Source organism: Podarcis erhardii (assembly GCF_964252035.2).
Source record: "Podarcis erhardii genome assembly, chromosome: 9".
NCBI classification, from domain to species: domain Eukaryota; kingdom Metazoa; phylum Chordata; class Lepidosauria; order Squamata; family Lacertidae; genus Podarcis; species Podarcis erhardii.
The window spans coordinates 41616398-41639494 of record NC_138512.1 but is presented as its reverse complement, the minus strand read 5'-3'; the positions used below and the strand labels follow the sequence as shown (position 1 = coordinate 41639494).

Sequence of the window (23097 nt, the reverse complement as noted above, 5' to 3'; positions counted from 1 at the left end):
GTATACGCTAATGATTATTAGGGGGGGCACTTAAAATTACTCCAGCATTTTGATGCAAAATCAGCTATGCAATAATGTATTGTCTTTTGGGGTTAAAAAGTGCAGATGAAACAATGTAAAGAAAAAGGACATCTTTGTAATTTACAGAGATTAAGCAAGGCTTCCTTTTCAAGGAAATGCCTAATTTAAACTGGGAAATTTACTCAAACCCTGAGAAACTAGTCTGCAGTGTGCATACAGAAATGATTGGTTAGTTTCATTAACTGATGCCTGAAGAAACATTTAAATTGACACATAAAAACAGCAATTGTCTTAATTTGTGTGGTGCACTTCGCACAAAAGCCCTAAATATGTTCAAATTAGAGCAAGCTGCTTGATTGTCACTGCAATCTCATGTCATGTTAATGCATGACAAACATTAAACCATACACTTAAATGGCAATTTATATCATTTAAATGTTTACTGCCTGAGCAACTCATCACTCATTTAAATGTGATTTTCTGACAGCTAATTTCAGTTAATTTTCCTCTATTCACTTAATTAGAACTTTCAATCAAGAAAAGGCCTATCCATATCTTCATGTTCATATCATTTTTTTCATTTACAAGCCCAGTTAGTGGATTGCTAGAAACATCTTTTATAATGGATGACTAGACAGTATATCAAGTCACTCTTCTCTTCCACCCAGCCACCAAAAAATGACCATATGGGAAAATTCTTCAATACATATGCCTACCAGGAAAGCTGCCCTTATTTATGAAAGCAATACTCTGGCTCGTACAAAAGCTTTCCAAAACACACATGCACAATTAAAATGATAAAAAACAACTGATCCAATTAAATATTAATGATTTCAAAATTGTTTAATAAGTTGAAAACTGTGAGAATTATCACAAGTGTCTCCATATCAGTATACTCTGTGCTATAAAGTCCCATAAGGCTCAGCAAATGACAATCGTGTGAATTAAATTTTTATTGTTTTCTTTCAATTTCTCTTATAGCTACTTCTTCTAAAATAAAAAAAGAAATGGGAAGATATATTTACATCCAAAATGAACATGCGTATGGCTTGCTGCACTCTAAAACCCTTGATTATATACCAATATACATTAAACTATTGTAGTAGAAATACATAAATTCAATGAGGCTGAATAACTATTCTGATATCTTTCTGCAGTCATGTCAAATTACAAATCATGTATGTTTAGTAAACCTTTAGAAGCAAAATAAAACCACCCCACCGGCTCAGAACATGTACATAGTGGAGTGTTGGTGATTTATTTAATCTTTTGCCTAACAAAGTTAGCATAAACGGGTGCTTTGAGTCTAAATATACACACTGCAATCCTATACACGTGTACTGAAAAATAAGTCCTATTGAGTTCAATGCATCTTATTACTAGGTGGGTATAGGATTGCAGTCTATGTCTACAAGAGTAAGAAAATGAAATAGCCCTGAAATTTAATTGTAATTTACCTTTCAAGATATTTCTAACATATTTGCCATTGTGTATAAATGTGATGGTTAATTTCCCCCATGCAATTGTGATACCTAAACATAAAGTGACTGAATAAAACAGCAATATTCAAAACTATGATATATATGGTCAGAGACCTTTTGTAAACCGTTGTAGATAAGGTAACAAACTGTGGAAGCAGATGATAAGAATTTCGGACAAATGGGAAGATATTTAAAAGCAGGATAATGGCTATTGCAACCTAGATATAATATAAATCCCAGATAGGCATTAGACATTGCCCTATAAAACAAACTGAATGTCAAATATGCAGTCTATAATGCTTGTGTATGTAAAAATCTTACATATAGCAATTTCTCTCTGTTTCTCTCTCAAACTATGGAGTTCAGTTTATTCATTTAAGATCACTCAAAGCTTCTGAGGCAGACATTGCTCATTAAAGCTACAGTTAAATACGGTGTGCAACTAGGGGATACTAAACTCCTTTCCCATCGCTGCTCTTAAACCCTAACCAATCAATTGTTAGTGCTCCCAAAGCAGACAGGATGCATCATTTACACCCTATATATGCTCTGAGAAAATTTCGTGAAAAAGAAAATCCACTAAAACACCCAACACAGTACTATTATATTCTGCTCTATTGAGTTATTGTAAAATAAATCAGAGGCTAATGCCCAATTGTTAAGGATCAAATAAGACCACGAGAGGACTGCCATGGAAAGCCACACACAAATTGTCAATTCAGTCCTGTGGGACTCATATAAGCCTTGACAAACTGTCTTGGGGCTGATATCTATTTTTTTAATGAGATCTATTAGACCAAGACTAAAACACTTGAGATATGCTAAAAAGTACAATATACAGATGTCAAACACAAACACCTATTAGTAACTTTCATTTATCCAGTCACAAAGCAGATATGCCCCAGGATTCCCTTAATATCAAAGCTAAGATGCTGCAAAGGTAAAGTCCCAATTGCTCATAAATATTCTAAGTGCAATTCTAAGGCACTATTAAAGTACACAACTCAAATTCAAGAAAATAGGTACTGTATATTAATAGACTCGGTCTTTTGTTTCAAAGAAAAAGTAAAATGTTGTAATATAAGTAGATCTTTCATATATTTAAACAGCATTAGGGTTTAATAAATGATGATAAATCATATCTTGCTTGAAATTTAGCTTTTGTAGCATTAGTACTTTATTATCAACAAAATACATGTGTGTGTATAAATATATAATTTGTCTCTTACCGCATGCATACTCTCTCTCTGATTTTAAATCACCTTAAGACAATAGTTTTGGGATATTTATCATAGCTCTTTTTTAGTAAAACAAAACATAGACTTACCTTGTTTCCTGGAATGAATATCTGATATCATATACAAAATATTAAGAACAGGGCACTTTCTGTACTGTACATAGTCCAGCAGAATCCAATGACTGTCAATAAAATTCATCATGTGTGTCTATGAGGTGGTCTATATAAATACAGTACTTTGGTGGGCTTTATGTTCTTGCAATTTTGCACACCCAAAATTGTAAGATAAACCTGATACCATTTTAGAGTTCTTAGGAAGTAGTTTTTCAATGTATAAAACGTATATATTTCCTAAAGACATAAGCTAAAATAATCTTATACAAAAAACAGAATTTAAGGAATGTGCAGGGAAAAAACTGAACAGGAAAAGAAAAACAGTAACTAGTTTCAAGACTTAAAATTCTGTTCTTTCGTTTCAAACGCACATCCCTTTTCTTAAGGACTATATAAATTTGACGATCACATTATACTATGGGCAACAAACAAAATTTAAAAATCAAGCAGTCTGTTATGTTTGCATGTGCTGGATTTCAAACACTAGCAGTAATGTTTCCTTAACACTGATGTATGACCTTTCTAATTTACAACGATGAAGGCTGTTTTTTTCCGGCCTAATTAGAACCATTTCAAATTTTCCTGTTAAATATATGATAAAAAGTCCTTTCAACTAAAAAAAAATAAAAAATTCTGGAGTTTCTTTTCCATGTCAGCTTTGTTCCAATCAAAATATGCTTTGAATTAAATGATTTTGATTGAATATGTGGATCACATTCCCTTCTAAGATTTAAATTCCGAAAAGGAAAAGTTTAGACTGTTCAAACAAAGCAAGAGCAGCCACTTTGCAGAAAGCTATTCACGTTTACGAAGACTGACAAATTGTTTGTGTGCACCAATAGGTCTAGTCTCTTCAATAGTTACCAGATTTCCTCTCTTCTTAATAAGAAATTAACTCTTAAAATACTGGCTTTGTTTTGGACATCTAGAAGTAAATATGCAAGAGAGGACTATATAAAGAAAAAGACAACACAGACACATTAATGACAGCAGCTTCCTACCTGTTACATTTAAATGAATTTGTCCAATAAAATAAATTGTATTTGCTAACATTTATTTTGCTTTGTTTTGTTTCTAATTTATTTCTGATATAAACCATCTCTTGCAGTAACAGCCTAGGTGGTGAATACTATGCCTCGTATAGACATTTTATCAGACTATTTTGGTGTTTTTTAAATATACAATGTGGTGTGATTCTATACATATAGTGACAATTCAGTTGGCATTAGCATTCTATTAGCAGTTATTTTTCTTTATTCCTAAAAACCCGAGGGATGAGGAATAGTACAATGGGGAAGAATAAGAAACAGGAACATTACGGAACATGTTGGACTTATTCATTATTTAGAAAGAAAGTATGCATGTATATAATGCTAAGGGAAGTGTTTAAATCAGACTTCCACCTAAAGGGTCATTGTATTCTGATGCTATTTACTAAGGAGTCAATCTCCCTTCAACAGAAGGAAAAGTATAAAGACTAAAATGCTTTGCTTGTGTTTACATATTGTAGAAAGCACTAGCCTGTATCTCAAAAGAGAATAGCCTGCACATTTGTAAACAGGATCAAAACTGCCACACACTCTGTACCATGACTGGACATCTACTCAAATGAAGCAAAATGTCCACACTAGAGCCTAAAAAGTTCTGCCGTGTACTCATCGCAGATCATTCTCACAAAACCTTTACCTCTCTCATCAATGGATCCCACCCTACCGCTTTTGTTTGCTAACAACTCAGTTTCTGAATTCTCCTACCTGGTCCAAATGCATATTTTATTTCTCTGATTTAATAGGGAGGGGCCTTAGCTCAGTGTTAGTGCATATCCAAATATGCTCAGATTCAGTAACTAACATTTCCAGTTAAAGACTCCTGTCTGAGAAGCTCTGCCAGTCCCAGTAAACAATAGTAGGCTAGCCTGTTCAGTGGTCTGACTGTATGGCACCTATGTGTGCCCACACAATGCTGATGTTAACAAGGCAACTTTCTAACAAGTTTCCCTTACTTGCTTTCATCCAGATATTTTGGACTACAACTCCCATCATCTCTGCACAGTGTCCATACTGGTTGAGCCTGATGGGAATTATAATCCACAAATCTGGAAGGTGTCAGGTTGGGAAAGACTGATTTACATAGCAAATTTCCCATGCTAAAAATACTTAAAATGCATTCTCAGCAACCTTTACAAAATCCTGGAAGGTAGGCCAGTATTATCTTAAAAAAATCTAACCTGTAAAGCCAAGCTTTGATACTTTGATCAATTGGGAATGTACTGCAACGTGCAGCAAATAAATGAACAAATCTATACCTACCATGTACTATGTCCTGGATAAACTCTGGGTAGCTCTATCAATAATAATATTTTTAAAGCCATAGAACATAATTCCCAATATACTGCTAATCTAGGACAGTGCTTTTTTGTTTTTGTTTTTTAAAAAGGAGCCAGAACTCGTATCTTGTTAAAAGTGTTGTGGGGGCTAGTACAAAATGGCTGCCATGGGCAGCAAAAAAAGAAGTGATGATACTCTATACAGGTGAGTACCATCACAAAAAAGCACTGGTCTCAGAAAATAATAATACAGAGACAAACAATTGTTTAATATCCTGAATATTTCTTTGTAATTCAGAGCTCTGACTTTAAACAGCAGTTTGTATCATCATGAAAGCATTAGGAAAATTTACAAACTTGATTTCAGCATCCACAGTGAAAATTCACCAAGCATACCATAACATAAACTATTAAAAACTGTTAGGCTCGATCTAAATATGCTCCAATAAAATGCACATTGTTCCTTGCAGATAGAATTGAATGAGTTTGATCTGCAAGGAACAATCATTTCTGCAAAAATCCCATCAATTTCTTTTACTGTCATCCATGTGTTGGGCCCACTCAAGGGTTGATCTTAAGTAGTCCACCCACCACTCATTTTCTCCTCAACTGATGTGTATCTTGCTTTCTGATACTGCCTTCATTCTTTCCTGATAGAAATGTGGTTCAACTCTCAACTCCCCACCCCCAAGACCACACTCTGGGTCTTAGAGCCAGATGTTTCAGTACAACAATACTGCTGATGGCCGCTTCCCTCTGCCTGTCCTGATATATCATGAATATATGATATATTACTTATTGTTACAGATGAGCTAACAAATACACCAGCTAAAATCTGTCTTGATGCAAAGTGATGCCATGGTTTAATTCAAAGCCTCTGTATACGGCTGTATAGCAATTAAAACTATAGGGTACCAGGCAGTACAGAGTTCCGGAAGCTCCAGGTTCTATCCATTTTATAAATGAGTTTCATATCATGATTTTAATCTCTCCCCCCCCCCCCCCGGGAGAATGCAAAACGGGCCAGTTCAGATCCATCTAATAGGTTTCACTTCAGTTACAAAACTTTTACTGGCTTGAAACAAAACTGAAGACCTTTCAAGTCACAGCTGGACCCAAACACATGCATACATTCGAAAATTGCACAAAGTCCCTGATTGGAATAAAGTAGTCCAGTGAGTAAGGAAGAGGACTGTGCTGTCAGCTATGGGCTGATGCCATTCAGCAAAAAGAAGAAAAACATATGTCCGGATCGCAATTGTGTAAAAGAGCTGCAAATCAAGAAATACGGGTGTTTTTGCCTTAGCAAGCAAAGCAAAAGGCCAGCTAAATAACATCTCCTCACGCTGCTATGTCTTGATATGAGTGAAAAGCAGACAGTAAGGCAAGAGTTAATTGGAAGGGAGGAGTGTTGTCTGGGGAGGGAGGCTAACAGAGAGTTAATCAGGGATCACATCCAGAGCCAGGCATGGATAAGCCTCACTAATGAGGCTCAAGTACCCTGCAGTGGCTTTCAAACCTAACTGGCTTCAAACGATGCCACCCCATGACAGAATGCAGCTAGCCATACGAAGAGAGTGATTAGAATAAATGACTACAGTAATTAACTTTGATTTGAAGCCACCTGACTGGAAAGAGAAGCTAGGAGCTGTTTAGCTGAACTCTTCCTTGTAGAAAGGGGAAGCTTTCCTTTACTCTCGTGTTTGTGTGTGTTAGGAGAGCTTTTTTCTTTCAAATAGGTATTGGGTGGCACTAATGAAAAGCAGCTTTCATTCAAGGACCTCCTCATTCATTCTGAAAGGAGGGGAGAAGAAAAGCTTCAAAGGGGAACTAATTTACCTCACCCCAATCACCTTTGGGAGTTTAGAGTTTGCATTGCCACTACTACCACCACTGTACATATATATTTCTCAAGGATCGCGCTAAGAAAAATTTCCGCTTAACCAGATTCTTGAAACTTTAGTAATTATAGACATATTGGCCTTTTCACACAAAAGCAAGAGACATGAGATTTGTGGTGGTTTTTCCCCATATAGCTTTCAGAGTGGCTTCATTAAAACAAAAATTCTTTTCTGAGGAAATGTTTTTAGTGATAGCACTTTTCCTGGCATTGTAAAATGAACAGAGATGTATATTTTTTTTGAAGCTAGGTTCACTGTTTCCTAGTGCTCTGAAGCTGCACATGCAACATCTTAACCCACTTCATCACAACCTGCTGTTTTACAAGTAATTATCAAGCACCGTGCCAGCGTTGCCTTATACCTGCTGACTAAACGTTTACCACAAAGTTTTGCCAAGTAGCATCTACAGTGTCATAGCCAGAGCAATTCGCCAAACATTTATTCAAAGACTCTGATTTATTTGACAGTTTTACACCTTCAAGGCAGGGTATAATTAAATATTTTGACAGCTAAACAAAAATTGTATAAATTTCAAAGCTGCTTAAATGGCTAGTGTACCTAAAATGAAAATGTTGTGTGGATTAGCCTCGTTTCCAAAAACGCCCCCTTAGAAAGTTTTTTAAAAATAGATTTAATACTGTTTTACTCATCAAGGTATGAACTTTTTCATTCTGATTTCAGCTGCGATATTATTCATTCTCTTACTCCAAAAATGAAACTGTATATTCGAAATCTCTTTAAAAAGTAAAATATTAGGTCGTAGCTTTGGGAAATGAAAGAAGTAAGAACTTAGTAGAAAACATTTTATTTCTGCTGTTTCAATTTATTTCAGATACTCATTTGTGCTGGTTCCCAATGGGATCTCACGTCCAATCTCAAGTGACACATAGCAAACTATCTTAAACTGTGTCAGAGCAATGGCCCATCTAGTTTGGTATTTTCTATACTGCTGGCAGTTCTTGACAGAGATTTCGGGCACAAGCTTTTCCTATCCAGGGACTGAAACCTGGGAAAGCATGTGCTCTGCAACTGAGCTATGTCCTCTCCCCCATGTTTCTTCTAGGCTATGGCCATGTGGTCCAACCTATACAGTGAACATTTAAAGACATCTATGGTCAGTATGCATACAATGACAAAGGATACAATACCCTGTTTTAAAGATACACAATTAAAATGAACTCAGTAAAACAAATGGTTTAAAGTTAAGACTTGTCCGTTTTCGGGCAATTTTTCTTCAGTCCAGGTTATTATGATATTATGTCTTAAAATGAAATGTTTAATGAATGTATAATTATATAACCATTATTTAAACACCGAGGTCTTTAAGCAAATACACCAAAACACAGATGAAGTGCCTTACTGCGTTGAGGGAAACTGTAATCCAACTAAAGGTAACAATGACCAGTTGTTTATACAAACCTATTGAAATGTTTGGGAGCTAGTTCACATTCTCATGCTATGTTTATATTTCCATTTATCATCCTTCTCCTTAAGAAGAAAGCTAAAAAGGAAGAGCAGCCCAAGAACAAAATCTTGTTTAAACTACGCATGAAGACGTCAGGTAGCTTAACAAATTGAACCAATGTAGGAATGCCATGTATACATCTAAAAACATTATAGCATTACATCGTTTTCCTTGACCCCTGTCTTCCTCCCCCCACCATTCTCCATCTTATACATTAAACAGCCCACAACAATTTGTAATTATTTTCGAAGTCCTTTTCTACTGGCATCCAGCTTAAAACTATCCCACAGTAAAAAAAAATCCTAGAATATTTTTTTTTTCAAAAAATAAAAATAAATGATGTGCAATTTGCTTTCAGGGGTTATTAATCAAAGGCCATATATAATATTTGAATAAGCTGCTAATTAAAGGTATAGCTTGAAGTACTAAAGTGTGCAAAAATAGTAACAGTTTCATATATTGAATGCTAAGAATGCTGAATAAATGTGGTTCTGCACATGCAATTGTAAATCCACCCAGAGTTCAAAAATGTTATTTACTACCAACAAGCTTTCACCATGAGAATTTAATTTAGGAACAGCAGTAAATTTCAAAATATATTTGAACTATTTGTTTTTACTTTCACTAAGATTTTTTAAACTCGCAATAAGATTTTATAAAAATTATGTCTTTGGATTTTTCAAAAGTATACAGCAAAACACAGTGGTCTCAATACAGAGAAAAACCCATGGAAGAAAGTAGACAGGATGTGAATTTCCTGTCCCTCGCCCCAGCAGACCATTAGCTTCCCACAAAACATCTCCAGAGAGTTGTGAGTACCTGGCTGTTACGGTGGGCTATGGCACGGGGGGGGGGGGGGGCAATCTCCCCAAATCAGACAGGGACACTTTCCACAAGCAGAGTTTGGCTCCACTTTACCATGCTAGCTACTGTTCATGTGCATGCTTAACGCAAACTGTTATCAGGAAGGAATATAAAGTTTACTTTTATCAGGAACGTGGTGTTACTTTTTGAATCTTCATTGCTAACACTGAGGTTGAGATATGCACCTTTTGTGAATTTTAATTTCACTGAAGTTGTATAAAAGCGCTAAAGCAAACAGCATTACCAACTTTAAAGCAAATATTTTAAACAGTTCAGCACATAGTTTATGTCCAAATAAAGTCCACTAATATCATCAACTAACAGCCCAGCTGCATTTGCTCATGTAATGTTTCACACATGGAAACCAAGATGCAAGATTACCTCATTTATGGTAACACTCATAAACTACATAGTACACAGTAAACATGTCTGCCCAGCAAATTAAAATATCCCTGGCTTATGTAGCAGCTGAAGCTGTCCAGAACCTGTTTATAATCCAATAGAAACAGATATTTGTCTTTAATTTTAGAAATGAGTAAAATCAAATTCCTTTACTGCTCTGCAGGCTCTGTGCCCCAGACTTACTGCTTTGCAACAAAAGACAGGCACCAATTGCTTTTCAAAGGATACATTATAAACAGTCTTAAAGCAACTTGAACTACAACTTTAAACCAACAGTTCATTTATAATTGGCTAAGAAAGGAAACCAGTTTAAATCATTCTCCTTTGCCAATTTAAATCTGTTAGAGAAAATTCACCTGTGTTAGACAACAAAATTCCTACATTCTTATGAGGTGAACCAAAACATACATTTTGGTTTGATTAGCTTTCAGGCAAATCATGCGACAACCGAATTTATTAGTAGATTTAATGCAAGAGTTTTAATCCTAAAAACTATAGAGGAGTACAATGAAATTATCCCCCTCCATGATAATAAAAATGGAATCTACTAGTAAATGCCTGCTCTTCTTAATGTTATTAGAACTATCTGGACCCATCATTGCATCTCCTGCAGGTAGCAGGCAGGGTTCTTGAAGCAGAAATGCCACCCAGGAAGGGAACCCCCTCCTGTGCAGATTGCACAAGAACCAGGCCTAGACTGTTTCCCAGGCCTAGAACTGATTCTAAATAAAACGACAACAAAAACGAAGAAAGAAACTTAACCTGAACTAAAGGGAAGCAGATAGGAGGACACTGGAGTGGGTAGATCCAAAGTTCCTCAACTACCCCTACCCTAGATGTAGAAATTATTTGAGGCTGTACCAGACTTCTTGCTTACACCAGGAAAAACAGCAGCCTACTAGTAAAATGTAACACTTTTCTTTGTGCTCTGCCTCCTGTTAGTAATAGTCAAACTAGGGTGAGCAGTGATAAAATGGAAAAGTCAGAACTGACCGCATCAAAATCATTCTGCAAAATCCTCCTGTTGAAGGTTGCTTTGGCAGAGGGGGTCACTATGGCCAATATTGTGGCTATAGCAGTCCACAATGAAGTAAGTGATCTGATCATGGATGAGGCGGTTGATGTGGTATGCATTATTAAGAGCTGATCTGAGGCACTCTGGTCTTAAGCAGGTGTGCTTGCCTGGGAATTCAGTGTAGCACAGTTGAGGTCAGGTGGACCACGGAATAGGGGCATGGCAGTCATTCATAAAAATTACCATCATTATTACCAGAAAACCAATGCATCTGGGAGCTGGATGTGAGAGTTTGTACTTGGTGTTGGGTTACAGACAGGACAGGGATCTTGCTCGTTGTATCACCCATCCCACTGCTCAGCCACCTCCATTACTGAGCTGATGAAGGAGGTTTCTGGTGGGATGATAGAGAACTTGAGGATGTTAGTCTTGGTGAGGATCTAATTCCATATTGCTTGAGCTGGTTCAGCTCTTGATGGCCACTATGACAACCATGGGGCAGCTCAATAAATCATGCACCCAACATAAAATGCTGATCATACCCTCAATCTGGTTTTCACTACAGAAAGGGTTTAATTCTTAGCATTTTATGTCTCAATGCTGCTTTTATAATCCCTATTATGTTTCATTTTCTATTTCTTGAGTTTTTATGCTGGTTTATTGTTATTACGGCATACTGCATTTGTATTTCTATATTCTATTGTTATGTGGAGTGTGGTTTTTTTATTGTAGATTATGGAGGAAGTATAAAGCAGTGTTTCCCAACCTTGTGCCTCCAGCTGTTTTTGAACTACAACTCCCATCATCCCTGACTAGCAAGACCAGTGGCAAGGGATGGTGGGAATTGTAGTCCAAAAACAGCTGGAGGCACAAGGTTGGGAAACACTGGTATAAAGCAGGGTATACATTTTTAAATAAATAAATATGCCCTGGGAGAAATTCCAGGCAGCATGGCTGAGGTTCTAATCTCACTGTGGAGTGGAAAGATGGAGAGGCCCATTGATTCACTCTCCTAAGCATCCTCTCTAAGCCAAAGGGACCCCGAGGCTTTTTCTGAGCTCCAAATGTTGAAGCAGGCTGGTCAACAGCTAGAGCACAGGTGGCACAAGTCCCAACACAAATTTGACCAAACACAGGTATGAGTGGACAGTTGTGTTTACCATGTGGTACTGGCAGCAGCAAAGAGAACATACTTATTGACCTCCATCTTCAGTGAACTAAACAGCAGAGCTGTAGATTGATTGGTTCAGACCAGGGTCTTGTCATTAACAGAGCACTCAACAGCTTGCTGTGAGATATTTGCAAAGCACTTTGAGGGCAAAATCATTCAGAACCATGTCAAACTTGATTCCACAATTAGTGCAGGTCCATTTGAGGTCCCCGGAGCATCGTCTAGCACGAGTTGTTGTAGCCTAACAATATGGCCAGAACACTTGCCGCTGTGAACTCGACAATGTATCCTCTTGATTCCTGTCCAGTGTGGCTGGTAAAATCTAGTAGGAGAAGTTCACCCAGGCATTTGATGGGTGAGATATACTGTCCCTGGCAACCTTTAAATTATTAGCTGTGAGGATATGTGACTGCTTAAAATTGTTTTTATTTTATTTTTTAAAGTATTGTTTTGCTATTTTGTTGTTTGTCACCCTGGAGTCTTGGAGGAAGAAAGGCAGGATGGAAGTTTTAATAATATTAATAATAATAAGCCTATCTATGAGAAGTTGCAAAATGACATCTGATCTGGGAGAAAGTTTAGAGGGCTGTCATTTGGATCTTAACTTTCTGGATTCTTTAGACTAGAGGATGGAGGTGCACTCCTCTTTCTACCCAAGAGATAATTACATGGCATATAACAAACTATATAGAGATATATGGCTCACAACCTGAAATTTCTTCCTAAGCATCCAAGCTAATGTTGCCAGGAGAAAGAAATAGAATTGATAACTGATTAGTGCTTCCTTTACTGGGATCACTTAAGAGCTTTGCCTACTGCCATCAAGCCAGGTCCTGCCTGGGCTTGAAAGAGCATCTCCTAGAATGGGGTGAGGAAACTGGGACTCTCCAGATGTTGCTGGTCTTTAACTCCCATCAGCGCAAGCATAGTTAATGATCAGGGACAATGGGAGTTATAGGTCAATAACAAACTGGGTTTTTAATTCTCAACCCCACCAATTGCCTGAGCCCTGCAAATTAATGTACTAAATCTTAAACTGATCATTTATTCATTGAAAGTGTGCAGTTATTAATCCTGCCCTTGTTTTGACTGCAACAAACAATAAAAAGCCAACTCTTTCTATTTATCTGTAACCTTTGCTCACAGAAACTGGATACAGAAAGCAGGACTGAATACATAGATTCTCGCAATTATCTTCACAACCATTCTATTAAAAAAAAAAGTCAATCCCATTCCTCCATGACTAGAACACACATCCATGTCTGCATCATTTGAAGTCTGTTGAGAGCTGATGTTTGACATAAATATTCTAGCTGAGTTTTAAAAGTTTGGAAACTTAGACAAGTGTGTACTGAAAAGATTTTAATACTAGTTAATTTGTGATGGCACACCCACCAGTGTCAGAAAGCCTTGACGTACTCATTATCTTGGAATTCATTTGTTCTGACAATATTTGTGGCTGCTAAAACAACCACATAATGGTCACCTAGTAAGACAGATAAATTGACTGCTTAAGCTTCACAGTAACGTCTCGTTGCCTGTAGCACACTTCCTCCCCTAGACAATTTCGGAGGGTTTGCCCCACCATCCTCCAGCAGTGCCAAAATTCCTCACACAGATAATTTAGATAAAGAGATAGATTGCTGCCCTTTGCTTAAAGGATCCTCCTTCTCCCTATTCACCCTTCTGAATACGTGCAGTATTTCTTTCCTAACACAACACCATTAAGTAGAAGCCACTGGGAAAACAAAAGTACCTAACTTTTTCATATCAACAGAGTCCTTAAGGTTTATAAATTTTGCTTTGAACTCAGAAACTGAAAATTTCAGCATCTACAAATTTTATGAATCCTGAAACTTTGGGTTTGTTTTATGCTTCAAGTTCTACCTTTTTCATCCAACCACTCATATTTATAGCATATCACGTGTGGATTTATCTGCATTATTCATAATGCAAGTATGTAGCCTATACACATTATTGTATGAACAGGAACTCCAAGTAAACTCCAGTCATTCAGAATTGTCCTTCAAATTTCTCCCCAGCCTCCTGAATGACATGACTTCAAAATGTAATGACTAAAAGGTCATCAGCACATGACAGTTGAGCACTTGTGACCCCAAATTAAGAGGTATTATGCTTTATCTACTAATCAGTGAGTCACAAATGTACAACTTGCCCCAAGAACTTAAGAATTCCTGAGATTTGTTCACACATCATTGCCTAAAATGTAGACTACCTAATCAGATAAAGGAAAAATGAATTTACAAACCTTCTTATTGAATGCTTATACTCTCTCTCTCTCTCTTTCTCTCTCTCTCTCTCACTCACTCACACACACGCACACATATGTAAATATTTTATGATTCCAGCATTCAAAGCCCCTTTACCCTTCTATACATATTATCATCACCACCACTATAATCTTTTAAGCGCCTGGAAGAAAACAAAGTGACGTACTACATAAAAACACAAAACTGAAAACAACAAAACCCTGCCTGGAGGCTTACAGACTAAATACACAGACCCATGAAAAAAGGGGGCAAAAAAAGATAATGGAAGAAGAAACACTAAATTAAAACATCTCACTCAATTGGAAAAGGCATGTTAAAAATCAATATTTTACGAAGCATCTGCCTTCTTTTAAAGTGGGAAAGATTGGATGGCAGAAATCACAGAATTTTAGAGTTGCTCTAAAGATGGAGGTCATCTCACATCTAGCAGCAATGATTTCCAAAATAAGCTGCTACTGAAAAGCAGATGGAAGGGCATGTGTGTGAAACAACAGATGAAATCTCAGTCCAGCTATGAAGACTGCAGAACTTGAGAAGGAATAAAAAGATAATTTAAAATTAATTGCTGATTTTTGTTATGCGCATGCTGCCCCAGATACCTTGAGGAGGAGAAATTTTGCTATAAACTTTGAAAATAACATCAATCTAAAAATGTGCATTATTGTATTAAACTCAAGAACCATGAGTTAGGTTGGTGTGTGTGTGTATGTAAATAATATGTATTTTATGTCTATTGTGAGCAGCCCAGAGTGGCTAGGGAAACCCAGGCAGATGGGTAGGGTATAAATAATATTTTTATTATTATCTTTAATTTTAATACTTCAATAATTTGTTTTTCGTTTTTTAGCCTCTGGATAAAAGGGCAGAGGCTAGACCAACAGCTGTGCATGGAGAGGTGTCCTTTTCCATCCTTGAGACCCCTAGCGAAACTCACAAAAGCTCCTGTATGTGGAACTTGGTGTGGAAAGGGAAGCTGAATGCTGAATGGGACAAAGCTGTGGGCAGGCTGATTCATCCACCTTGAGTCTGCCCATAAAAAGCCAGCCTAGAGTGAAAGCCTCGGGTGATGTCAGCAGTTGTAGGAGAACCTTTGTGGTGTTCTGCACTTCCCTGTTTCTAGCTATCAGAGCCTGCCAGATAACTTTCAAATCATAAAAAATTTAGACAAATCCCTTTCTTTTTATGAACTATGTTTTCTCCTTTTATTTTTATTTAAGAAATAGTACACCTTTCTGAAAATATCTTCCAACAAAAGAACTGCACGAGCCACTCAACTTGATGCTGCATCAATATGCAATATGAAGAAGACTTACTCTACGCAGTAAACTGAGAGGGGGTGGAATCACTCATTTGTACTTCTCTATTAATGCAGCCTATAAAGCAAGGAAGATGTATAAGGTAAGGGATGGCACTACTGTCCTCAAGGGAATTAAATTCGAGCAGCATTTCTTCGCTTGACTGGGGAAGTGTAAGATAATGAATGCTGCAGTTTCAAGAAAAAGTGAAAATAGCAGGCACTCTGGATGAGAGATTTTATTTATAAGAACGACCCTGGTGTATATACAGTATTTGTAAATAAATAAAAAGCTTTTTATTTCTGAGTCTGGTGTAAGGTAGTAAGGTCTAAGGGAATCCGAGAAAAAATGTTATCATGGTGACTGTAGATGAGAGAGAGAGAGAGAGAGAGAGAGAGAGAGAGAGAGAGAGAGAGAGAGAGAGAGATACCAGTTTTGCAGGTTTCATTTCTTTGTCAAACTCTAGCAAGACTGGGAAATGGAACACAGCATGGGGCCAAGCAGATAGGAGCTCCAATTAAATTCTAAAGAACAGTGGATTGGATCCAGGAGAGTGCTCTCAGTTGGCAACAACTCTTCTGGACATGACCCAACACAAAGAGGTTGAAATCATCAAGATTGTTGGAGGCAAGCCAACACCTGTTTTCCCCAAGTACACACTTTTACCTTTTCCTATATAGCTGCTGCTCACGCCTGTCGAGTAAAGTGCATGGGGGACACTACTGCAGCGAGACAGACGCTACCACTCTACACACTAGATGCTCTCTGCTCCAGCCTTTGACCAAGACAGGAGGAAAGCGCTTCTGCATGCAGAAATTAATTGCACCTGCCCACATCCCTTGTAAAATGACACTTTCTCTCCTACCCAACCCACATGCCATTACCATATATATTTTTGGTGGCAATGTGTATGCATGGAGCATTTAGAATTTCTGTCTCTTTGTTGCTGTGTAGTTAAGAGACCATATACTCCCAAGCCAGGAATGGCTAAGCATGTAGCTTCTATAACTCTTCATACGGAAGAGATAAGAGTAAGTGATTGTAATGGTGCCATTTTGCTTAAGTATATGAACCTATAGGCACAGCATGATTTCCACACTTATCATTATTGGTTTACACACATTTTGATGTCTCAAGGTATCAAATCTACTTTAACATTAAACATGCTCACACCATCCTGTTACAAGAGAATATACTATCACTACTAACAACATTTATTTATACCCAAGTGCACTAGATGCCACATAACAGAAAAGGCACTCTGGCCTGAACAAAACAAAGAAGCAAACATAAACTTCAGATACAGATAGGTAGCCGTGTTGGTCTGCCATAGTCAAAACAAAACAAATTCCTTCCAGTAGCACAAATTCCTTCCAGTAGTAGTAGTATCTGAAGAAGTGTGCATGCACACGAAAGCTCATACCAAAAACTGACTTAGTTGGTCTTTAAGGTGCTACTGGAAGGAATTTGTTTTGTATAAACTTCAGAGTGACAGTCAAATGCTTTAAGCACAAGACTTTCCATTTACATTTGCAGATCTGACCACTAGAATATCAGCATGAAAGAAAATGCATGGTTTTGAAAATAACTGTCAGTTCTCTAATTAATTAATTGCCTATGGAGGAGAAAGGGAAGGCACTTAAAAGCAAGAACAGATCGCCTGGTTAGAAGCCCAGAATACTGTTACCATGGTAGCTGGCAGAAACAGTAATTGTTTAGTGTTTTCTAGATTAGGCAAAAGTCAAATAAATTGAAACAATGCAACGTATCAACCACTTTACTAGTCAATCAGTCACAATACTGATCCTACTCCCATCATAATACATGTTCCAGCCCCTTCAATTCAGTCCAACATATATGGTTCCTTGAATAAATTGAGCAAATATGGGGACCTATCTCATCTATTTGTTCTGAGAACAATAGCTGCAGACAGTGCCTCAATCCAGTTCTGTCCCTAATAAGGAATTCAAATTCCTACTCTAGTGAGGTACTCCTTCCCCACCCTCCCCAATCGATGGCAAATAATTTTCCTTGAGAGAAGATCTCCAGGCTGCCTGAAGTCTTTCACTTTACTGAGGATCACTCACTGGGAAAGGCTCTAGCCTGCCCTGGATCAGATACTGAGGAAGAGTTTGGATTTGATATCCTGCCTTATCACTACCCGAAGGAGTCTCAAAGCGGCTAACATTCTCCTTTCCCTTCCTCCCCCACAACAAACACTCTGTGAGGTGAGTGGGGCTGAAAGACTTCAGAGAAGTGTGACTAGCCCAAGGTCACCCAGCAGCTGCATGTGGAGGAGCAGAGACGTGAACCTGGTTCCCCAGATTATGAGTCTAACGCTCTTAACCACTACACCATACTGGGAGTATGCAGCCTGCCACCTTTCCTTTCAAGTGATCCTGTATCTCAGAAGTTCCATTTATGCAGGGGAGCAATTTCCATACAGAGTTGGCGTCTAGGCTTCAAGAATGCCTGCATTTTTGCATACAAACTAAGTAGCTGAATTCCGTGAAATGCTTTTACTAGCTGAATTTTGAAATGGTGTCACTAAGAGAGATAATGGAACCCTTCTTCAAGAATATACTCAAGACTGTCTACAGGTGGACAACCAAGGTATCTGCTTTGGGAACCCTTAATCATGAAGATGACCTGAGAACTAGGTCTCAGGCAAAGTAATATTCAGGCCACGCAATCACTCGATGCTTGACACTGACCAAAGGCCAGCGTCCAAACTGCTGAAGCAATATATCACAATTAACAGCTCCACTGCCTCATCAATTGCTCAAGGGCATTCACTCTCCCTTAAACAGTCTGTACCTAAAGCTGGGGATATACCTGCAGGCCACCTAGTGCTGGCAAAGCTCTACCCCTTTAAATTTCTGCTAGTTCTTAGCATGGATTCTGCTAGTTCTTAGCATAGATCAGCCATGCACATGCTTTGCACACAAAGGCATCTCCAGATAGGGCTGGAGAAGACCACTTCCTGAAACCCTGGACAACTGTTAGCAGACAGTTGTGCTATAATTTCAATCACTCCTCAACACTGGCCATGCTGGCATGGGCTGATGGAGGTTGGAGTCCATCAACACCTGGAATGAACAACTTTGGTTATCTCTAGAGTCTTCTTCTTTGGTGATCACTCATAGCCGACTAAGATGGTCTTCCATAAACACAGTTTTAACAATGTGTCTGTAAGTGACTGTGGAGGCCAAATCTGGATCCATACATCCTTCCACAGTGGGGACGTTGGTTTCTGGACAGGAGTTGATCACCGTGTGGATTTGCCAAGCATGCCTTCCTCTTAGCACGTTTCTCCCTTGTGTCCTGAGTTTGAGTGTCTTCAAAGCCCATGACACCTTTGGTAAAGGCTGTTCTCCAACTGGAGCGCTCACAGGCCAGTGTTTCCCAGTTGTCAGTGTTTATACTACATTTTTTAAGATTTGCCTTGAGACAGTCTTTAAACCTCTTTTGTTGACCACCAGCATTACGCTTTCCATTTTTAAGTTTGGACTAGAGTAGTTGCTTTGGAAGACTATCATCAAGCATCTGAACAACATGTCCAGTCCAATAAAGCTGATGTTGAAGAATCACTGCTTCAACACTGGTGATCTTTGCTTCTTCCAGTACACTGATATCTCTAGAGTAGACAATAATGAGCTATAAGGGTCAATGACAATATAAGGCAGCTTCCTACGGCTGGGGTATTCAGCCCAACCGACGGCCTCAGTTCCTATTTCGGTACTCAGTTGAGCTTAAACCCTTGTAGAAACAGCAGTCATACCTTACAGCTCTCAGAGATCATGCAGAATCAGAACTTCTCTTACTCTCTGGATTCCAAGTTCCTGAAATCAGATCTCTGCCCATGCTACTTTCTCAAGAGATTCATTAAGAGAGACTCTTGATGGCAGTACTTGCAGTCTATGTCAGAAGTATTGTAGAATAAAGTCTCATTTACACTGTGGGTAACAGTTTCTGTTATTTTTTGAAATGCTAAAACATCACAAAAAATCGCTGTGGGCTTGTAGGCAAATTCATGGTGCGGGTGAGCTGAATCTTATAGGCAGTGTCACTCCATAATAAGCACAACCAGTCTGCCCATGAAGCAGTCTGAAGCAAGCTGCTTCAGGACAGCACCCTGAGAGGGGATGTCACCCTGAGAGGAGAAGAAGCCACCACCCAAAGTGGCAAGACAAGTGAGAGATTGGTGGGCAGGTGGGCTGCAGTTCTCATCATCTCACTCACCAGTAGCACTTGCTACTGCTGGAAGCTCACCACTGCCAAATGCTTGCCACCTCCTGCTCCTCGACTTCAGAGGCTGCAGCAGCATGCTCATGGGTGGCAGCACACTCCTCTACTTTTCCCTAGGCCTCCATATTCCACCCCCTCATTCTCTTTGTGAAAGGCCAGGAGCAGAAGATACCAAGCACCCAGCAGTACCTCGCTTGCCTGGCGCCAAGCATCAGTGAGGGACAGGAAGTGGGGGGCAGTGCCAGGGTTTTTGCCTCTAGTGGCAAGATGTTCCTGGCTGCCCCCGACGATAAGAAATTTGCACAGATTGCCTACCAAACTAGTATAATCCATGAATGAAGTATGGTCATTACAGCTCTAGGATACAACAGGTTAAGTCATGGAATGACTGAAGCAATAAATGGCAAATAGCAAGGTGACATTTAAACAATTTGACAGTTAATCAAAACAAGCTTAGGGAAAAAAATACTGTTTAAATTTGTTTACCTTTCTAAGGGTTGACAAAAGGAAGCAAAACATACTGATCAAGCTACAGAAAATGTGAATGACTGCACTGAGGACCAAAAATCTAGTTTCTGCATCTGAAAATGTTATTTGGAACACTGCATGAGCAAAAAGCCACCAATCATTTGGCAGTACACCAAAAAGACCTGGCTATAGTTCTCCGTGCTACAAAAAACATTCAGGCTAGATTGCTACAATGTACATAATGTAAGGTTTCCTTCGAAGACTTCAGAAACTTCAGGAAGTTCAGGATACCACAACAAAGCTAATGACTGGGAGTAAGTGTAAGGTACCTATCATATCAGTTCGCTAGCTACAAATTTGCTTGTGTTTCTAATTCAAAGTACGTAAACAGTTTGGGACTGGAAGAATATCTGACGCCATACAAGCATGCCTAGCCAACAAAGCCCATCATCAGGAGCTCTATTCAGGAAGTTCCCTTGCCCATTTATCTAGAACCCTCTTCAATGGCTTTTGAATACCAGCTGAATATATTGTTGTTCTCCCAGATTTTTAAAGGGGGTGCTAACCTTATCCTTTGTTACAGTTTAAACTTGATTTTTTTTTTGCTGCTTTTTTTTAAAAAAAGTATTAACCTCTGGTTTCATAAGTCACTGTAGTTTATATCCTCACATTTCCCCCTACTTCTTTCTCCCAAGACAAAGGCAAAGATATATCTAATCTGTTTTAATGAAACCCCATCTTGTTATTTTTTAATACTGGGAGCTAGATTAAAGTAACTATGTCTGCCAATTAGCATTGTGAACCCCTGCTATTGACCTGATACTGTACAATCTGTTATTATGTACTGTCCTATATATCATCTGTTCCCCTTGCTGGTCTATTCCAATAAAAGACGGACAGCTGCAACACTATATCCCTGTTCAACCTGAGGACCATCTGACTTTAATTGTAGTACACAGCTTGATGTGGGTCTGGTTATGAGAAGCCAAAGTATCACAGTGTAATAATCTGGAAAAGCAGAAACCTGCCAGGCACAGGGCTGAAACAGAGGCTTGGCTGTCTGGTTGGCTGATGGGATGTAGGAAATATGATTAATGAGCAAGGTATAATGATATCAGGAACCCGATTAGCACCACAAAAAGGTCACAGATCAAAGCAGTATGCATTTCATGAGGTCTAATCACTGTAGAAAAATCTGTAAAACAAACTGAAAGGGGGGGGGATCTGCATGCAATAGCTTACAAAACGGGCATTTAAAACTACTATCGTTATTTATTGTGATCTAGGAAGTTGCAAGGATGTAATAAATAGACAACTCTGCTTTTTTATAACATTTAAAATGTTCTTGTGTTATTTACAAAGAATTCTTAAAGTATTAGAATTTTTAAAATATAATTTCCCTCACTACTCACATTTATATAATCTTACAAAAAATACTAATTAGACAGCTGACATACAGTCACTGGAGCTATGTAATTACAGAAGCACAACGTATTTTGCATAACCCAGAATAGAACATTAATCATGCAATTATTCATATAAATTACTTATACATTCCATTTCATTTGGACTCAACAAATGCAAGGCCTTGCACAAAGAGTAAGAGTCACATGTAAAACATCAGGTATGTGGACTTCCCTTTTCCCCATTACACGGCATATATTTTTATGCAGGGCAAGAGAAAATCTATGATGAACTCTAAAACCAAACTTCATCTCTCTCTTAATTAAGCAAGGAAGATTAGAAGGATTGCTGTATCTGAAAAAAAAAAAAATACCAAGGGTAGGGAATGAAATGGGTTGGGGAGTATAATAGTGTTTTTTATGCAAGCACTACCTTTTTGTACCATAGAAATAATTTTCACCTCGTTTCTTATTTGTTACATTATAGGCCTCCTTTTCTCCAAGAAGCTCAAGGTAGCATACTCCCAACCCCAATTTTATCATCATAATAACCCTGTAAGGAAGGTTAGCCAGAGAAGCAGAGACTGGCCCAAGGTCACACAGTGAGTTTCACGGCTGAGTAAGGAACTGAACCCTGGCCTCCTAGGTACTAGTCCTTCATTCTAACCACTACACCACACTGACTGATTTCTTTTCTACAGTTAAATGCTACCCTCCCCCTCATCATGGAGTTCAAAGTACATGAGGTTCCTGGATAGCATCCCATGCAGGCACTGACCAAACTGAGACATAGTTAGGCTCATATGCTTTCATTCCATGGTCTATTTAACATTATATGCACATTTGTATCACAGAGAGATATGATTCTCATCCTATAATTACAGAAATGGGCCTTGTCTTAATACCTACCTAAGAAATATTAGGTGGCATAAAATACAATAAACAAATAGTAAAGAAAATATTTACAATCTCCTACCCCGTTTTTTTCATACTATGTCACATAATGGAAAACAAAGTCTATCAGGCTAGAATAAAAGAATATATTTTTACAATACATTGCAAGGTATGGAATGGATGAACCCAGATTTGAGCTCTTTAAAAAGTATGATAGAAATAACTTAAGATGTATTTAGGAGGAAAACATCGCCGATTATGACCAAACTAACAAACAAAAATGGGGCCACAAGTGAAGATGATTGGCCAATTACCTCGAGCTAACTCATATGGTAAAGCTATCATGGAAAGCAGGTGTGTGCTTTCAGTGGCTCATTACAGATAACAAAACTCAAGTGAGATATAGCTAAAGATTCAAATAATTACAAGTTAGCACAAAAACATTAAAGTGAAGTAGTAGGTGGAAAGCAGGTGGTTTGAAATTCAACTTTTTAACTTGTT

The 23097-nt window shown here is 38.2% G+C and overlaps 1 protein-coding gene across 3 annotated transcripts in view; it reads right to left on the bottom strand.

The window, feature by feature from the left end:
• LRBA (LPS responsive beige-like anchor protein) overlaps positions 1-23097 on the bottom strand; it is a 367500-nt gene that overhangs the window by 52989 nt on the left and 291414 nt on the right. The gene's annotated exons all lie outside the window — the stretch shown is intronic.